At 35.8% G+C, this 18,017-nt stretch overlaps 32 non-coding genes across 32 annotated transcripts; all 32 read right to left on the bottom strand.

The window, feature by feature from the left end:
• Nucleotides 1-290: 290 nt before the first annotated feature.
• TRNAF-AAA lies at nt 291-372 on the bottom strand. Its single transcript has one exon. It is a non-coding gene; the product is annotated as a tRNA-Phe (tRNA).
• A 145-nt stretch (nt 373-517) lies between these two features.
• On the bottom strand, nt 518-599 carry TRNAS-AGA. The gene has a single exon. It is a non-coding gene; the product is annotated as a tRNA-Ser (tRNA).
• Nucleotides 600-1,154: 555 nt separating this feature from the next.
• Nucleotides 1,155-1,236, bottom strand: TRNAS-AGA. The gene has a single exon. It is a non-coding gene; the product is annotated as a tRNA-Ser (tRNA).
• Nucleotides 1,237-1,595: 359 nt separating this feature from the next.
• TRNAS-AGA lies at nt 1,596-1,677 on the bottom strand. The gene has a single exon. It is a non-coding gene; the product is annotated as a tRNA-Ser (tRNA).
• Nucleotides 1,678-1,822: 145 nt separating this feature from the next.
• Nucleotides 1,823-1,904, bottom strand: TRNAS-AGA. The gene has a single exon. It is a non-coding gene; the product is annotated as a tRNA-Ser (tRNA).
• A 1,813-nt stretch (nt 1,905-3,717) lies between these two features.
• Nucleotides 3,718-3,799, bottom strand: TRNAS-AGA. Its single transcript has one exon. It is a non-coding gene; the product is annotated as a tRNA-Ser (tRNA).
• A 1,599-nt stretch (nt 3,800-5,398) lies between these two features.
• TRNAS-AGA lies at nt 5,399-5,480 on the bottom strand. Its single transcript has one exon. It is a non-coding gene; the product is annotated as a tRNA-Ser (tRNA).
• A 145-nt stretch (nt 5,481-5,625) lies between these two features.
• TRNAS-AGA lies at nt 5,626-5,707 on the bottom strand. The gene has a single exon. It is a non-coding gene; the product is annotated as a tRNA-Ser (tRNA).
• Nucleotides 5,708-6,346: 639 nt separating this feature from the next.
• On the bottom strand, nt 6,347-6,428 carry TRNAS-AGA. Its single transcript has one exon. It is a non-coding gene; the product is annotated as a tRNA-Ser (tRNA).
• Nucleotides 6,429-6,548: 120 nt separating this feature from the next.
• TRNAS-AGA lies at nt 6,549-6,630 on the bottom strand. Its single transcript has one exon. It is a non-coding gene; the product is annotated as a tRNA-Ser (tRNA).
• A 145-nt stretch (nt 6,631-6,775) lies between these two features.
• On the bottom strand, nt 6,776-6,857 carry TRNAS-AGA. Its single transcript has one exon. It is a non-coding gene; the product is annotated as a tRNA-Ser (tRNA).
• A 475-nt stretch (nt 6,858-7,332) lies between these two features.
• On the bottom strand, nt 7,333-7,414 carry TRNAS-AGA. Its single transcript has one exon. It is a non-coding gene; the product is annotated as a tRNA-Ser (tRNA).
• A 1,040-nt stretch (nt 7,415-8,454) lies between these two features.
• TRNAS-AGA lies at nt 8,455-8,536 on the bottom strand. The gene has a single exon. It is a non-coding gene; the product is annotated as a tRNA-Ser (tRNA).
• Nucleotides 8,537-9,144: 608 nt separating this feature from the next.
• On the bottom strand, nt 9,145-9,226 carry TRNAS-AGA. The gene has a single exon. It is a non-coding gene; the product is annotated as a tRNA-Ser (tRNA).
• Nucleotides 9,227-9,371: 145 nt separating this feature from the next.
• Nucleotides 9,372-9,453, bottom strand: TRNAS-AGA. The gene has a single exon. It is a non-coding gene; the product is annotated as a tRNA-Ser (tRNA).
• Nucleotides 9,454-9,825: 372 nt separating this feature from the next.
• Nucleotides 9,826-9,907, bottom strand: TRNAS-AGA. Its single transcript has one exon. It is a non-coding gene; the product is annotated as a tRNA-Ser (tRNA).
• Nucleotides 9,908-10,052: 145 nt separating this feature from the next.
• TRNAS-AGA lies at nt 10,053-10,134 on the bottom strand. Its single transcript has one exon. It is a non-coding gene; the product is annotated as a tRNA-Ser (tRNA).
• A 772-nt stretch (nt 10,135-10,906) lies between these two features.
• TRNAS-AGA lies at nt 10,907-10,988 on the bottom strand. Its single transcript has one exon. It is a non-coding gene; the product is annotated as a tRNA-Ser (tRNA).
• A 725-nt stretch (nt 10,989-11,713) lies between these two features.
• TRNAS-AGA lies at nt 11,714-11,795 on the bottom strand. Its single transcript has one exon. It is a non-coding gene; the product is annotated as a tRNA-Ser (tRNA).
• Nucleotides 11,796-12,272: 477 nt separating this feature from the next.
• On the bottom strand, nt 12,273-12,354 carry TRNAS-AGA. Its single transcript has one exon. It is a non-coding gene; the product is annotated as a tRNA-Ser (tRNA).
• A 145-nt stretch (nt 12,355-12,499) lies between these two features.
• Nucleotides 12,500-12,581, bottom strand: TRNAT-AGU. The gene has a single exon. It is a non-coding gene; the product is annotated as a tRNA-Thr (tRNA).
• Nucleotides 12,582-12,940: 359 nt separating this feature from the next.
• Nucleotides 12,941-13,022, bottom strand: TRNAS-AGA. The gene has a single exon. It is a non-coding gene; the product is annotated as a tRNA-Ser (tRNA).
• A 372-nt stretch (nt 13,023-13,394) lies between these two features.
• TRNAS-AGA lies at nt 13,395-13,476 on the bottom strand. Its single transcript has one exon. It is a non-coding gene; the product is annotated as a tRNA-Ser (tRNA).
• Nucleotides 13,477-14,289: 813 nt separating this feature from the next.
• On the bottom strand, nt 14,290-14,371 carry TRNAS-AGA. Its single transcript has one exon. It is a non-coding gene; the product is annotated as a tRNA-Ser (tRNA).
• A 372-nt stretch (nt 14,372-14,743) lies between these two features.
• On the bottom strand, nt 14,744-14,825 carry TRNAS-AGA. Its single transcript has one exon. It is a non-coding gene; the product is annotated as a tRNA-Ser (tRNA).
• A 347-nt stretch (nt 14,826-15,172) lies between these two features.
• On the bottom strand, nt 15,173-15,254 carry TRNAS-AGA. Its single transcript has one exon. It is a non-coding gene; the product is annotated as a tRNA-Ser (tRNA).
• Nucleotides 15,255-15,399: 145 nt separating this feature from the next.
• TRNAS-AGA lies at nt 15,400-15,481 on the bottom strand. Its single transcript has one exon. It is a non-coding gene; the product is annotated as a tRNA-Ser (tRNA).
• Nucleotides 15,482-16,067: 586 nt separating this feature from the next.
• On the bottom strand, nt 16,068-16,149 carry TRNAS-AGA. Its single transcript has one exon. It is a non-coding gene; the product is annotated as a tRNA-Ser (tRNA).
• A 145-nt stretch (nt 16,150-16,294) lies between these two features.
• On the bottom strand, nt 16,295-16,375 carry TRNAS-AGA. The gene has a single exon. It is a non-coding gene; the product is annotated as a tRNA-Ser (tRNA).
• A 352-nt stretch (nt 16,376-16,727) lies between these two features.
• On the bottom strand, nt 16,728-16,809 carry TRNAS-AGA. The gene has a single exon. It is a non-coding gene; the product is annotated as a tRNA-Ser (tRNA).
• A 372-nt stretch (nt 16,810-17,181) lies between these two features.
• Nucleotides 17,182-17,263, bottom strand: TRNAS-AGA. The gene has a single exon. It is a non-coding gene; the product is annotated as a tRNA-Ser (tRNA).
• Nucleotides 17,264-17,855: 592 nt separating this feature from the next.
• On the bottom strand, nt 17,856-17,937 carry TRNAS-AGA. The gene has a single exon. It is a non-coding gene; the product is annotated as a tRNA-Ser (tRNA).
• Nucleotides 17,938-18,017: the final 80 nt, after the last annotated feature.

The raw sequence follows: 18,017 nt of genomic DNA, 5'->3' as shown, positions 1-18,017 counted from the left end.
TCACTTGAAATTTGATATTAAATTCTTCTCTTAAATACTACCTATTGGGTGACAGCAAAGAAACCTGAGCGAAAAGATTCGAACCTACACGGGCAAATCCCACATGATTTCTAGTCATGCACGATAACCACTCCGGCATGCCCACTCATAACATTAAATTTTGACTTTATTCCCAATTTCTATTTATTAGTTGACAAAATTGGGGTAGACGAACTAAATCAAACAAATCACTTGAAATTTGATATTAAATTCTTCTCTTAAATACTACCTATTTGGTGACAACAAAGAAACGTGAGCGGCAGGATTCAAACCTACACGGGCAAAGCCCACATGATTTTTAGTCATGCCCGATAACCACTCCGGCACGCCCACTCTTAACATTAAATTTTGACTTTTTTCCCTAACACTATTTATTAGTTGACAAAATTGGGGTAGAAGAACTAAATAAAAAAAATCAATTGAAATTTGACACTAAATTCTTCTCTTAAATACTACCTATTAGGTGACAGCAAAGAAACATGAGCGGCAAGATTCGAACCTGCGCGGGCAAAGCCCACATAATTTCTAGTCATGCTCGATAACCACTCCGGCACGCCCACTCTTAACATTAAATTTTGACTTTATTCCCAAATTCTATTTATTAGTTGACAAAATTGGGGTAGAAGAACTAAATCAAACAAATCACTTAAATTTGATATTAAATTCTTCTCTTAAATACAACCTATTGGGTGATAGCAAAGAAACGTGAGCAGTATGATTTGAACCTGCGCGGGCAAAGCCCACATGATTTCAAGTTATGCCCGATAAACACTCCGGCATGCCCACTCTTGACATTAAATTTTGACTTTTTTCCCAAATACTACTTGTTAGTTGACAAAATTGGGGTAAGAGAACTAAATCAAACAAATCACTTGAAATTTGATATAAAATTCTTCTCTTAAATACTACCTATTGGGTGACAGCAAAGAAACATGAGCGACAAGATTCGAACCTACACGGGCAAATCCCACATGATTTCTAGTCATGCACGATAACCACACCAGCACGCCCACTCTTGAAAAAATTGGGGTAGAAGAACTAAATCAAATAAATAACTTGAAATTTGATATTAAATTCTTCTCTTAAATACTACCTATTTGTTGACAGCAAAGAAACGTGAGCGGCAGGATTCAAACCTACACGGGCAAAGCCCACATGATTTCTAGTCATGCCCGATAACCACTCCGGCACGCCCACTCTTAACATTAAGTTTTGACTTTTTTCCCTAATACTATTTAATAGTTGACAAAATTGTGGTAGAAGAACTAAATAAAAAAAATCACTTGAAATTTGATATTAAATACTACCAATTGGGTGACGGCAAAGAAACATGAGCAGCAAGGTTCGAACCTACGCGGGCAAAACCCACATGATTTCTGGTTATGCTCGATAACCACTCCGCCACACCAACTCTTAACATTAAATTTTGACTTTATTCCCAAATACTATTTATTAGTTGACAAAATTGGGGTAGAAGTACTAAATCAAACAAATCACTTGAAATTTGATATTAAATTCTTCTCTTAAATACAACCTATTTGGTGACAGCAAAGAAACATGAGCGGCAGGATTTGAACCTGCGCGGGTAAAACCCACATGATTTCTAGTCATGCCCGATAACCACTCCGGCACGCCCACTCTTAACATTAAATTTTGACTTTATTCCCAAATACTATTTATTAGTTGACAAAATTGGGGTAGAAGAACAAAATCAAACAAATCACTTGAAATTTGATATTAAATTCTTCTCTTAAATACAACTAATTTGGTGACAGCAAAGAATCGTGAGCGGCAAGATTTGAACCTGTGCGGGTAAAGCCCACATGATTTCTAGTCATGCCTGATAACCACTCCGGCACGCCCACTCTTGGCATTAAATTTTGACTTTTTTCCGAAATTATATTAATTAGTTTACAAAATTGGGGTAGAAGAACTAAATCAAACAAATCAATTGAAATTTGAAATTAAATTCATCTCTTAAATACAACCTATTGGGTGATAGCAAAGAAACGTGAGCAGCATGATTCGAATCTGTGCGGGCAAAGCCCACATGATTTCTAGTTATGCCCGATAAACACTCCGGCATGCCCACTCTTGACATTAAATTTGACTTTTTTCCCAAATACTACTTGTTAGTTGACAAAATTGGGGTAGAAGAACTAAATCAAACAAATCACTTGAAATTTGATATACTAAATTCTTCTATTAAATGCTACCTATTGGGTGACAGCAAAGAAACATGAGCGGCAAGATTCGAACCTACACAGGGAAAGCCCACATGATTTCTGGTCATGCTCGACAACTACTCTGCCACACCCACTCTTAACATTAAATTTTGACTTTATTCCCAAATACTATTTATTAGTTGACAAAATTGGGGTAGAAGAACTAAATCAAACAAATCACTTGATTTTTGATATTAAATTCTTCCCTGCGCGGGTAAAGCCCACATGATTTCTAGTCATGCCCGATAACCACTCCGGCACGCCCACTCTTAACATTAAATTTTAATTTTTTTCCCAAATACTATTTATTTGTTTTCAAAATTGGGGAAGAGGAACTAAATCAAACAAATCACTTGAAATTTGATATTAAATTCTTCTCTAAACTACTACCTATTTGGTGACAGCAAAGAAACATGAGCGGCAGGATTCAAACCTACACGGGCAATGCCCACATGATTTCTAGTCATGCCCGATAACCACTCCCGCACGCCCACTCTTAACATTAAATTTTGACTTTTTCCCCAAATACTATTTATTAGTTGACAAAATTGGGGTAGAAGAACTAAATAAAACAAATCAATTGAAATTTGACACTAAATTTTTCTCTTAAATACAACCTATTGCGTGACAACAATTAAACGTGAGCAGCATGATTCAAACTTGTGCGGGCAAAGCCCTCATGATTTCTAGTCATGCCCGATAAATACTCCGGCATGCCAACTCTTGCCATTAAATTTTGACTTTTTTCCCAAATACTAATTATTAGTTGACAAAATTGTGGTAGAAGAACTAAATAAAAAAAATCACTTGAAAATTGATATTAAATACTACCAATTGGGTGACGGCAAAGATATGTGAGCAGTAACGTTCGAACCTGCGCGGGCAAAACCCACATGATTTCTGGTCATGCTCGACAACCACTCCGCCACACCCACTCTTAACATTAAATTTTGACTTCATTCCCAAATACTATTTATTAGTTGACAAAATTGGGGTAGAAGAACTAAATCAAACAAATCACTTGAAATTTGATATTAAATTCTTCCCTGCGCGGGTAAAACCCACATGATTTCTAGTCATGCCCGATAACCACTCCGGCACGCCTACTCTTAACATTAAATTTTGACATTACAAAATTGGGGTAGAAGAACTAAATCAAACAAATCACTTGAAATTTGATATTAAATTCTTCTCTTAAATACAACCTATTTTGTGACAGCAAAGATACGTGAGCGGGAGGATTCGAACCTGCGCGGGCAAAGCCCACATGATTTCTAGTAATGCCGATAACCACTCCGACACACCCACTCTTAACATTAAATTTTGACTTTATTCCCAAATACTATTTATTAGTTGACAAAATTGGGGTAGAAGAACTAAATCAAACAAATCACTTGAAATTTGATATTAAATTCTTCTCTTAAATACAACCAATTTGTTGACAGCAAAGAATCGTGAGCAGCAGGATTTGAACCTGCGCGGGCAAAGCCCACATGATTTCTACTCATGCCCGATAACCACTCTGGCACGCCCACTCTTGGCATTAAATTTTGACTTTTTTCCAAAATTATATTAATTAGTTTACAAAATTGGGGTAGAAGTACTAAATCAATCAAATCAATTGAAATTTGAAATTAAATTCATCTCTTTAATACAACATATTGGGTAATAGCAAAGAAACGTGAGCAGCATGATTCGAATCTGCGCGGGCAAAGCCCACATGATTTCTAGTTATACCCGATAAACACTCCGGCATGCCCACTCTTGACATTAAATTTTGACTTTTTTCCCAAATACTACTTGTTAGTTGACAAAATTGGGGTAGAAGAACTAAATCAAACAAATCACTTGAAATTTGATATACTAAATTCTTCTCTATTTTGACTTTTTTCCCAAATACTACTTGTTAGTTGACAAAATTGGGGTAGAAGAACTAAATCAAACAAATCACTTGAAATTTGATATACTAAATTCTTCTCTTAAATGCTACCTATTGGGTGACAACATAGAAACATGAGCGGCAGGATTCGGACCTACACGGGCAAAGCCCACATGATTTCTAGTCATGCTTGATAACCACTCCGGCACGCCCACTCTTAACATTAAATTTTTACTTTATTCCTAATTTCTATTTATTGGTTGACAAAATTGGGGTAGAAGAACTAAATCAAACAAATCACTTGAAATTTGATATTAAATTCTTCTCTAAAATACTACCTATTTGGTGAGAGGAAAGAAACGTGAGCGGCAGGATTCAAACCTACACGGGCAAAGCCCACATGATTACTAGTCATGCCCGTTAACAACTCCGGCACAACCACTCTTAACATTAAATTTTAACTTTTTTCCCAAATACTATTTATTAGTTGACAAAATTGGGGTAGAAGAACTAAATAAAACAAATCAATTGAAATTTGACACTAAATTCTTCTCTTAAATACAACCTATTGGGTGCCAGCAATGAAACGTGAGTAGCATGACTCGAACCTGTGCGGGCAAAGCCCTCATGATTTCTAGTCGTGCCCGATAAACACTCCGGCATGTCAACTCTTGACATTAAATTTTGACTTTTTTCCCAAATACTAATTATTAGTTGACAAAATTGTGGTAGAAGAACTAAATAAAAAAAATCACTTGAAATTTGATTTTAAATAGTACCCATTGGGTGACGGCAAAGAAACATGAGCAGCAGGATTCGGCCCTGCGCAGGCAAAGCCCACAGGATTTCTAGTCATACTCGATAACCACTCCGCCACGCCCACTCTTAACATTAAATTTTGACTTTATTCCCAAATACTATTTATAACTTGACAAAATTGGGGTAGAAAAACTAAATCAAACAAATCACTTGAAATTTGATATTAAATTCTTCTCTTAAATACAACCTATTTGGTGACAGCAAAGAAACATGAGCGGCAGGATTCGAACTTCCGAGGGTAAAACCCACATGATTTCTAGTCATGCCTAATAACCACTCCTGCACACCCACTCTTAACATTAAATTTTGACTTTATTCCGAAATACTATTTATTAGTTGACAAAATTGGGGTAGAAGAACTAAATCAAACAAATCACTTGAAATTTGATATTAAATTCTTCTCTTAAATACAACCTATTTGGTGACAACAAAGAAACATGAGCGACAGGATTCGAACCTACGCGGCCAAAGCCCACATGATTTCTAGTCATGCCCGATAACCACTCCGACACGCCCTCTCTTAACATTAAATTTTGACTTTATTCCCAAATACTATTTATTAGTTGACAAAATTGGGGTAGAAGAACTAAATCAAACAAATCACTTGAAATTTGATATTAAATTCTTCTCTTAAATACAACCTATTTGGTGACAGCAAAGAAACGTGAGCGACATGATTCGAACCTGCACGGGCAAAACCCACATGATTTCTAGTCATGCCCGATAACCACTCCGGCACGCCCTCTCTTAACATTAAATTTTGACTTTATTCCCAAATACTATTTATTAGTTGACAAAATTGGGGTAGAAGAACTAAATCAAACAAATCACTTGAAATTTGATATTAAATTCTTCTCTTAAATACAACCAATTTGGTGACAACAAAGAATCGTGAGCATCAGGATTTGAACCTACGTGGTCAAAGCCCACATGATTTTTAGTCATGCCCGATAACCAATCCGGCACGCCCACTTTTGGCATTAAATTTTGACTTTTTTCCGAAATTATATTAATCAGTTTACAAAATTGGGGTAGAAGAACTAAATCAAACAAATCAATTGAATTTTGAAATTAAATTCATCCCTTAAATACAACCTATTGGGTGATAAATCAAACAAATCACTTGAAATTTGATATACTAAATTCTTCTTTTAAATGCTACCTAGCAGGATTCGACCCTGCGCGGGCAAAGACCACATGATTTCTAGTTATGCTCGATAACCACTCCGCCACACCCACTTTTAAGTTTAAATTTTGACTTTATTCCCGAATACTATTTACTAGTTGACAAAATTGGGGTAGAAGAACTAAATCAAACAAATCACTTGAAATTTGATATTAAATTCTTCTCTTAAATACAACCTATTTGGTGACAGCAAAGAAACGTGAGCGGCAGGATTCAAACCTGCGCGGGCAAAGGCCACATGATTTCTAGTCATGCCCGATAACCACTCCGGCACGCCCACTCTTAACAGAAAATTTTGACATTACAAAATTGGGGTAGAAGAACTAAATCAAACAAATCACTTGAAATTTGATATTAAATTCTTCTCTTAAATACAACCTATTTTGTGACAGCAATGATACGTGAGCGGGAGGATTCGAACCTGTGCAGGCAAAGCCCACATGATTTCTAGTCATGCCCGATAACCACTCCGACACACCCACTCTTAACATTAAATTTTGACTTTATTCCCAAATACTATTTATTAGTTGACAAAATTGGGGTAGAAGAACTAAATCAAACAAATCACTTGAAACTTGATATTAAATTCTTCTCTTAAATACAACCAATTTGTTGACAACAAAGAATCGTGAGCGGCAGGATTTGAACCTGCGCGGGCAAAGCCCACATGATTTCTACTAATGCCCGATAACCACTCCGACACACCCACTCTTGGCATTAAATTTTGACTTTTTTCCGAAATTATATTAATTAGTTTACAAAATTGGGGTAGAAGATCTAAATCAATCAAATCAATTGAAATTTGAAATTAAATTCATCTCTTTAATACAACCTATTGGGTAATAGCAAAGAAACGTGAGCAGCATGATTCGAATCTGCGCGGGCAAAGCCCACATGATTTCTAGTTATGCCCGATAAACTTTCCGGCATGCCCACTCTTGACATTAAATTTTGACTTTTTTCCCAAATACTACTTGTTAGTTGAAAAAATTGGGGTAGAAGAACTAAATCAAACAAATCACTTGAAATTTGATATACTAAATTCTTCTCTATTTTGACTTTTTTCCCAAATACTACTTGTTAGTTGACAAAATTGGGGTAGAAGAACTAAATCAAACAAATCACTTGAAATTTGATATTAAATTCTTCTCTAAAATACTACCTATTTGGTGATAGCAAAGAAACGTGAGCGGCAGGATTCAAACCTACACGAGCAAAGCCCACATGATTTCTAGTCATGCCCGTTAACCACTCTGGCACGCCCACTCTTAACATTAAATTTTAACTTTTTTCCCAAATACTATTTATTAGTTGACAAAATTGGGGTAGAAGAACTAAATAAAACAAATCAATTGAAATTTGACACTAAATTCTTCTCTTAAATACAACCTATTGGGTGCCAGCAATGAAACGTGAGCAGCATGACTCGAACCTGTGCGGGCAAAGCCCTCATGATTTCTAGTCGTGCCCGATAAACACTACGGCATGTCAACTCTTGACATTAAATTTTGACTTTTTTCCCAAATACTAATTATTAGTTGACAAAATTGTGCTAGAAGAACTAAATAAAAAAAATCACTTGAAATTTGATTTTAAATACTACCTATTGGGTGACGGCACGGAAACATGAGCAGCAGGATTTGACCCTGCGCAGGCAAAGCCCACAGGATTTCTAGTCATAATCGATAACCACTTCGCCACGCCCACTCTTAACATTAAATTTAGACTTTATTCCCAATTACTATTTATAACTTGACAAAATTGAGGTAGAAAAACTAAATCAAACAAATCACTTGAAATTTGATATTAAATTCTTCTCTTAAATACAACCTATTTGGTGACATCAAAGAAACATGAGCGGCAGGATTCGAACTTCTGGGGGTAAAACCCACATGATTTCTAGTCATGCCTAATAACCACTCCTGCACGCCCACTCTTAACATTAAATTTTGACTTTTTTCCCAAATACTATTTATTTGTTTACAAAATTGGGGTAGAAGAACTAAATCAAACAAATCACTTGAAATTTGATATTAAATTCTTCTCTAAACTACTACCTATTTGGTGACAGCAAAGAAACGTGAGCGACAAGATTTGAACCTGCACGGGCAAAGCCCACATGATTTCTAGTCATGCCCGAAAACCACTCCGACACGCCCTCTCTTAACATTAAATTTTGACTTTATTCCCAAATACTATTTATTAGTTGACAAAATTGGGGTAGAAGAACTAAATCAAACAAATCACTTGAAATTTGATATCAAATTCTTCTCTTAAATACAACCTATTTGGTGACAGCAAAGAAACGTGAGCGACAGGATTCGAACCTACGCGGCCAAAGCCCACATGATTTCTAATCATGCCCGATAACCACTCCGACACGCCCTCTCTTAACATTAAATTTTGACTTTATTCCCAAATACTATTTATTAGTTGACAAAATTGGGGTAGAAGAACTAAATCAAACAAATCACTTGAAATTTAATATTAAATTCTTCTCTTAAATACAACCTATTTGGTGACAGCAAAGAAACATGAGCGACATGATTCGAACCTTCACGGGCAAAGCCCACATGATTTCTAGTCATGCCCGATAACCACTCCGACACGCCCTCACTTAACATTAAATTTTGACTTTATTCCCAAATATTATTTATTAGTTGACAAAATTGGGGTAGAAGAACTAAATCAAACAAATCACTTGAAATTTGATATTAAATTCTTCTCTTAAATACAACCTATTTGGTGACAGCAAAGAAACGTGAGCGGCATATTGATAAAATAATTTGAACTATTTATTGTAAAAACGGGCATTTTCACCTTTTTATCCAATGCTTAATTGACGACCTGTGTCTTAGTCAGAATATTTTTTGAAAAAAAAAAAGAAACAACTTTGCTGACAATTACATATTTTTGTTTTGATTTTGTCAGAAGAGTCCTCCGAATTTTTTTCGGCTTGCATAAGTTTCCATATCTTTTTGGTGACAGCAAAGAAACGTGAGCGGCAGGATTCGAACCTGCACGGGCAAAGCCCACATGATTTCTAGTCATGCCCGATAACCACTCCGGCACGCCCTCTCATAACATTAAATTTTGACTTTATTCCCAAATACTATTTATTAGTTGACAAAATTGGGGTAGAAGAACTAAATCAAACAAATCACTTGAAATTTGATAATTAATTCTTCTCTTAAATACAACCAATTTTGTGACAACAAAGAATCGTGAGCATCAGGATTTGAACCTACGTGGGCAAAGCCCACATGATTTCTAGTCATGCCCGATAACCACTCCGGCACGCCCACTCTTGGTATTAAATTTTGACTTTTTTCTGAAATTATATTAATTAGTTTACAAAATTGGGGTAGAAGAACTAAATCAAACAAATCAATTGAAATTTGAAATTAAATTCATCCCTTAAATACAACCTATTGGGTGATAGCAAAGAAACGTGAGTTGTATGATTCGAACCTGTGCGGGCAAAGACCACATGATTTCTAGTCATGCCCGATAACCAGTCCGGCACGCCCTCTCTTAACATTAAATTTTGACTTTATTCCCAAATACTATTTATTAGTTGACAAAATTGGTGTAGAAGAACTAAACCAAACAAATCAATTAAAATTTGACATTAAATTCTTCTCTTAAATACAACCTATTTGATGATAGCAAAGAAACGTGAGCGGCAGGATTCAAACCTGCGCGGGCAAAGCCCACATGATTTCTAGTCATGCCCGATAACCACTCCGGGACGCCCACTCTTAACATTAAATTTTGACTTTTTTCCCAAATAATATTTATTTATTTACAAAATTGGGATAGAAGAACTAAATTAAACAAATCACTTGAAATTTGATATTAAATTCTTCTCTAAAATACTACCTATTTGGTGACAGCAAAGAAACGTGAGCGGCAGGATTCAAACCTACACGGGCAAAGCCCACATGATTTCTAGTCATGCCCGTTAACCACTCCGGCACGGCCACTCTTAACATTAAATTTTAACTTTTTTCCCAAATACTATTTATTAGTTTACAAAATTGGGGTAGAAGAACTAAATAAAACAAATCAATTGAAATTTGACACTAAATTCTTCCCTTAAATACAACCTATTGGGTGATAGCAAAGAAACGTGAGCAGCATGATTCGAATCTGTGCGGGCAAAGCCCACATGATTTCTAGTTATGCCCGATAAACTCTCCGGCATGCCCACTCTTGACATTAAATTTTGACTTTTTTCCCAAATACTATTTGTTAGTTGACAAAATTGGGGTAGAAGAACTAAATCAAACAAATCACTTGAAATTTGATATACTAAATTCTTCTATTAAATGCTACCTATTGGGTGACAACAAAGAAACATGAGCGGCAAGATTCGAACCAACACAGGCAAAGCCCACATGATTTCTGGTCATGCTCGACAACCACTCTGCCACACCCACTCTTAACATTAAATTTTGACTTTATTCCCAAATACTATTTATTAGTTGACAAAATTGGGGTAGAAGAACTAAATCAAACAAATCACTTGATTTTTGATATTAAATTCTTCCCTGCGCGGGTAAAGCCCACATGATTTCTAGTCATGCCCGATAACCACTCCGGCACGCCCACTTTAACATTAAATTTTGATTTTTTTCCCAAATACTATTTATTTGTTTACAAAATTGTGGAAGAAGAACTAAATCAAACAAATCACTTGAAATTTGATATTAAATTCTTCTCTAAAATACTACCTATTTGGTGACAGCAAAGAAACATGAGCGGCAGGATTCAAACCTACACGGGCAAAGCCCACATGATTTCTAGTCATGCCCGATAACCACTCCCGCACGCCCACTCTTAACATTAAATTTTGACTTTTTTCCCAAATACTATTTATTAGTTGACAAAATTGGGGTAGAAGAACTAAATAAAACAAATCAATTGAAATTTGACACTAAATTTTTCTCTTAAATACAACCTATTGCGTGACAACAATGAAACGTGAGCAGCATGATTCGAACTTGTGCGGGCAAAGCCCTCATGATTTCTAGTCATGCCCGATAAACACTCCGGCATGCCAACTCATGCCATTAAATTTTGAATTTTTTCCCAAATACTAATTATTAGTTGACAAAATTGTGGTATAAAAAAAATCACTTGAAAATTGATATTAAATACTACCAATTGGGTGACGGCAAAGATATGTGAGCAGCAGGGTTCAAACCTGCGCGGGCAAAACCCACATGATTTTTGGTCAAGCTCGACAACCACTCCGCCACACCCACTCTTAACATTAAATTTTGACTTTATTCCCAAATACTATTTATTAGTTGACAAAATTGGGGTAGAAGAACTAAATCAAACAAATCACTTGAAATTTGATATTAAATTCTTCCCTGCGCGGGTAAAACCCACATGATTTCTAGTCATGCCCGATAACCACTCCGACACACCCACTCTTAACATTAAATTTTGACTTTATTCCCAAATACTATTTATTAGTTGACAAAATTGGGGTAGAAGAACTAAATCAAACAAATTCTTCTCTTAAATACAACCAATTTGTTGACAGCAAAGAATCGTGAGCGGCAGGATTTGAACCTGCGCGGGCAAAGCCCACATGATTTCTAGCCATGCCCGATAACCACTCCGGCACGCCCACTCTTGGCATTAAATTTTGACTTTTTTCCGAAATTATATTAATTAGTTTACAAAATTGGGGTAGGAGAAATAAATCAATCAAATCAATTGAAATTTGAAATTAAATTCATCTCTTTAATACAACCTATTGGGTAATAGCAAAGAAACGTGAGCAGCATGATTCCAATCTGCGCGGGCAAAGCCCACATGATTTCTAGTTATGCCCGATAAACACTCCGGCATGCCCACTCTTGACATTAAATTTTGACTTTTTTCCCAAATACTACTTGTTAGTTGACAAAATTGGGGTAGAAGAACTAAATCAAACAAATCACTTGAAATTTGATATACTAAATTCTTCTCTATTTTGACTTTTTTCCCATATACTACTTGTTAGTTGACAAAATTGGGGTAGAAGAACTAAATCAAACAAATCACTTGAAATTTGATTTACTAAATTCTTTACTTAAATGCTACCTATTGGGTGACAACAAAGAAACATGAGCGGTAGGATTCGAACCTACACGGGCAAAGCCCACATGATTTCTAGTCATGCTTGATAACCACTCCGGCACGCCCACTCTTAACATTAAATTTTTACTTTATTCCTAATTTCTATTTATTGGTTGAGAAATATGGGGTAGAAGAACTAAATCAAACAAATCACTTGAAATTTGATATTAAATTCTTCTCTAAAATACAACCTATTTGGTGAGAGGAACGAAACGTGAGCGGCAGGATTCAAACCTACACGGGCAAAGCCCACATGATTACTAGTCATGCCCGATAACCACTCCGGCACAACCACTCTTAACATTAAATTTTAACTTTTTTCCCAAATACTATTTATTAGTTGACAAAATTAGGGTAGAAGAACTAAATAAAACAAATCAATTGAAATTTGACACTAAATTCTTCTCTTAAATACAACCTATTGGGTGACAGCAATGAAACGTGAGCAGCATGATTCGAACCTGTGAGGGCAAAGCCCTCATGATTTCTAGTCATGCCCGATAAACACTCCGGCATGTCAACTCTTGACATTAAATTTTGACTTTTTTCCCAAATACTAATTATTAGTTGAAAAAATTGTGGTAGAAGAACTAAATAAAAAAAATCACTTGAAATTTGATATTAAATACTACCTATTTGGTGACGGCAAAGAAATGTGAGCAGCAAGATTTGACCTTGCGCGGGCAAACCCCACATGATTTCTAGTCATGCTCGATAACCACTCCGCCACGCCCACTCTTAACTTTAAATTTTGACTTTATTCCCAAATACTATTTATTAGTTGACAAAATTGGGGTAGAAGAACTAAATCAAACAAATCACTTGAAATTTGATATTAAATTCTTCTCTTAAATACAACCTATTTGGTGACAGCAAAGAAACGTGAGCGGCAGAATTCAAAGCTGCGCGGGCAAAGCCCACATGATTTCTAGTTATGCCCGATAACCACTCCGGCACGCCCACTCATAACATTAAATTTTGACTTTTTTCCCAAATACTATTTATTAGTTGACAAAATTGGGGTAGAAGAACTAAATCAAACAAATCACTTGAAATTTGATATTAAATTCTTCTCTAAAATACTACCTATTTGGTGATAGCAAAGAAACGTGAGCGGCAGGATTCAAACCTACCCGGGCAAAGCCCACATGATTTCTAGTCATGCCCGTTAACCACTCTGGCACGCCCACTCTTAACATTAAATTTTAACTTTTTTCCCAAATACTATTTATTAGTTGACAAAATTGGGGTAGAAGAACTAAATAAAACAAATCAATTCAAATTTGACACTAAATTCTTCTCTTAAATACAACCTATTGGATGCCAGTAATGAAACGTGAGTAGCATGATTCGAACCTGTGCGGGCAAAGCCCTCATGATTTCTTGTCATGCCCGATAAACACTCCGGCATGTCAACTCTTGACATTAAATTTTGACTTTTTTCACAAATACTAATTATTAGTTGACAAAATTGTGGTAGAAGAACTAAATAATAAAAATCACTTGAAATTTGATTTTAAATACTACCTATTGGGTGACTGCAAAGAAACATGAGCAGCAGGATTCAACCCTGCGCAGGCAAAGCCCACAGGATTTCTAATCATACTCGATAACCACTCCGCCACGCCCACTCTTAACATTAAATTTTGACTTTATTCCCAAATACTATTTATAACTTGACAAAATTGGGGTAGAAAAACTAAATCAAACAAATCACATGAAATTTGATATTAAATTCTTCTCTTAAATACAACCTATTTGGTGACAGCAAAGAAACATGAGCGGCAGGATTCGAACTTCCGGGGGTAAAACCCACATGATTTCTAGTCATGCCTAATAACCACTCCTGCACGCCCACTCTTAACATTAAATTTTGACTTTATTCCCAAATACTATTTATTAGTTGACAAAATTGGGGTAGAAGAACTAAATCAAACAAATCACTTGAAATTTGATATTAAATTCTTCTCTTAAATACAACCTATTTGGTGACAGCAAAGAAACGTGAGCGACAGGATTCAAACCTACGCGGCCAAAGCCCACATGATTTCTAGTCATGCCCGATAACCACTCCGACACGCCCTCACTTAACATTAAATTTTGACTTTATTCCCAAATACTATTTATTAGTTGACAAAATTGGGGTAGAAGAACTAAATCAAACAAATCACTTGAAATTTGATATTAAATTCTTCTCTTAAATACAACCTATTTGGTGACAGCAAAGAAACGTGAGCGACATGATTCAAACCTGCACGGGCAAAGCCCACATGATTTCTAGTCATGCCCGATAACCAGTCCGGCACGCCCTCTCTTAACATTAAATTTTGACTTTATTCCCAAATACTATTTATTAGTTGACAAAATTGGGGTAGAAGAACTAAATCAAACAGATCACTTGAAATTTGATATTAAATTCTTCTCTTAAATACAACTAATTTGCTAACAACCAAGAATCGTGAGCATCAGGATTTGAACCTGCGTCGGCAAAGCCCACATGATTTCTAGTCATGCCCGATAACCAATCCGGCACGCCCACTCTTGGTATTAAATTTTGACTTTTTTCCGAAATTATATTAATCAGTTTATAAAATTGGGGTAGAAGATCTAAATCAAACAAATCACTTGAAATTTGATATACTAAATTCTTCTCTTAAATGCTACCTAGCAAGATTCGACCCGGTGCGAGCAAACACCACATGATTTCTAGTCATGCTCGATAACCACTCCGCCATGCCCACTCTTATGTGTAAATTTTGACTTTATTCCCGAATACTATTTACTAGTTGACAAAATTGGGGTAGAAGAACTAAATCAAACAAATCACTTGAAATTTGATATTAAATTCTTCTCTTAAATACAACCTAATTGGTGACAGCAAAGAAACGTGAGCGGCAGGATTCAAACCTGCGCGGGCAAAGGCCACATGATTTCTAGTGATGCCCGATAACCACTCCGGCACGCCCACTCTTAACATTAAATTTTGACTTTTTTCCCAAATACTATTTATTTGTTTACAAAATTGGGGTAGAAGAACTAAATCAAACAAATCACTTGAAATTTGATATTAAATTCTTCTCTAAAATACTACCTATTTGGTGACAGCAAAGAAACGTGAGTGGCAGGATTCAAACCTACACGGGCAAAGCCCACATGATTTCTAGTCATGCCCATTAACCACTCTGGCACGCCCACTCTTAACATTAAATTTTAACTTTTTTCCCAAATACTATTTATTAGTTTACAAAATTGGGGTAGAAGAACTAAATAAAACAAATCAATTGAAATTTGACACTAAATTCTTCCCTTAAATACAACCTATTGGGTGACAGCAATGAAACGTGAGCAGCATGATTCGAACCTCTGAGGGAAAAACCCTCATGATTTCTAGTCATGCCCAATAAACACTCCGGCATGTCAACTCTTGACATTAAATTTTGACTTTTTTCCCAAATACTAATTATTAGATGAAAAAATTGTGGTAGAAGAACTAAATAAAAAAAATCACTTGAAATTTGATATTAAATACTACCTATTGGGTGACGGCAAAGAAATGTGAGCAGCAAGATTTGACCCTGCGCGGGCAAACCCCACATGATTTCTAGTCATGCTTGATAACCACTCCGCCACGCCCACTCTTAACTTTAAATTTTGACTTTATTCCCAAATACTATTTATTAGTTGACAAAATTGGGGTAGAAGAACTAAATTAAACAAATCACTTGAAATTTGATATTAAATTCTTCTCTTAAATACAACCTATTTGGTGACAGCAAAGAAACGTGAGCGACAGGATTCGAACCTACGCGGGCAAAACCCACATGATTTCTAGTCATGCCCGATAACCACTCCGGCACGCCCACTCTTAACATTAAATTATGACTTTTTTCCCAAATACTATTTATTTTTTTACAAAATTGGGGTAGAAGAACTAAATCAAACAAATCACTTGAAATTTGATATTAAATTCTTCTCTTAAATACAACCTATTTGGTGACATCAAAGTAACGTGAGCGGCAGGATTCGAACTTGCACGGGCAAAGCCCACATGATTTCTAATCATGCCCGATACCACTCCAGCACGCCCACTCTTAACATTAAATTTTGACTTTATTCCCAAATACTATTTATTAGTAGACAAAATTGGGGTAGAAGAACTAAATGAAACAAATCATTTGAAATTTGATATTAAATTCTTTTCTTAAATACAACCTATTTGGTGACAGTAAAGAAACGTGAGCGGGCAAAACCCACATGATTTCTAGTCATGCCCGATAACCACTCCGGCACGCCCACTCTTAACTTTAAATTTTGAATTTTTTCCCAAATACTATTTATTTGTTTACAAAATTGGGGTAGAAGTACTAAATCAAACAAATCACTTGAAATTTGATATTAAATTCTTCTCTAAAATACTACCTATTTGGTGACAGCAAAGAAACGTGAGCGGCAGGATTCAAACCTAAACGGGCAAAGCCCACATGATTTCTAGTCATGCCCGTTAACCACTCCGGCACGCCCACTCTTAACATTAAATTTTGACTTTATTCCCAAATACTATTTATTTGTTGACAAAATTTGGGTAGAAGAACTAAATCAAACAAATCACTTGAAATTTGATATTAAATTCTTCTCTTAAATACAACCTATTTGGTGACATCAAAGTAACGTAACCGGTAGGATTTGAACCTGCACGGGCAAAGCCCACATGATTTCTGGTCATACCCGATAACCACTCCGGCACGCCCCCTCTTAACATTAAATTTTGACTTTATTCCCAAATACTATTTATTTGTTGACAAAATTTGGGTAGAAGAACTAAATCAAACAAATCACTTGAAATTTGATATTAAATTTTTCTCTTAAATACAACATATTTGGTTACAGCTAAGAATCGTGAGCGGCAGGATTTGAATCTGCGCGGGCAAAGCCCACGTGATTTCTAGTCATGCCCGATAACCACTCCGGCACGCCCACTATTGGCATTAAATTTTGAGTTTTTTCCGAAATTATATTAATTAGTTTACAAAATTGGGGTAGAAGAACTAAATCAAACAAATCAATTGAAATTTGAAATTAAATTCTTCTCTTAAATACAACCTATTGGGTGATAGCAAAGAAACGTGAGCAGCATGATTCGAATCTGCGCACCCACACGATTTCTAGTCATGCCCGATAAACACTCCGACATGCCCACTCTTGACATTAAATTTTGACTTTTTTCCCAAATACTACTTCTTAGTTGACAAAATTGGGGTAGAAGAACTAAATCAAACAAATCACTTGAAATTTGATATTAAATTCTTCTCTTAAATACTACCTATTTGGTGACAGCAAAGAAACGTGAGCGGCGGGGTTTGAACCTACACAGGTAAAGCCCACATGATTTCTAGTCATGCTCGATAACCACTCCGCCACACCCACTCATAACATTAAATTTTGACTTTATTCCCAAATACTATTTATTAGTTGACAAAATTGGGGTAGAAGAACTAAATAAAACAAATCTATGGAAATTTGACATTAAATTCTTCTCTTAAATACAAGCTATTTGGTGACAACAAAGAAACGTGAGCGGCTGGATTTGAACCTGCGCGGGCAAAGCCCAAATGATTTCTAGTCATGGCCGATAACCACTCCGGCACGCCCACTCTTGGTATTAAATTTTGACTTCTTTCCACAATTATATTAATTAGTTTACAAAATTGGGGTAGAAGAACTAAATCAAACA

Source organism: Ipomoea nil, unplaced genomic scaffold, assembly GCF_001879475.1.
Source record: "Ipomoea nil cultivar Tokyo-kokei standard unplaced genomic scaffold, Asagao_1.1 scaffold2283, whole genome shotgun sequence".
Lineage (NCBI taxonomy): Eukaryota > Viridiplantae > Streptophyta > Magnoliopsida > Solanales > Convolvulaceae > Ipomoea > Ipomoea nil.
The sequence above is the reverse complement of the archived record's forward strand: the minus strand, read 5'-3'. Positions and strand labels throughout refer to the sequence as shown.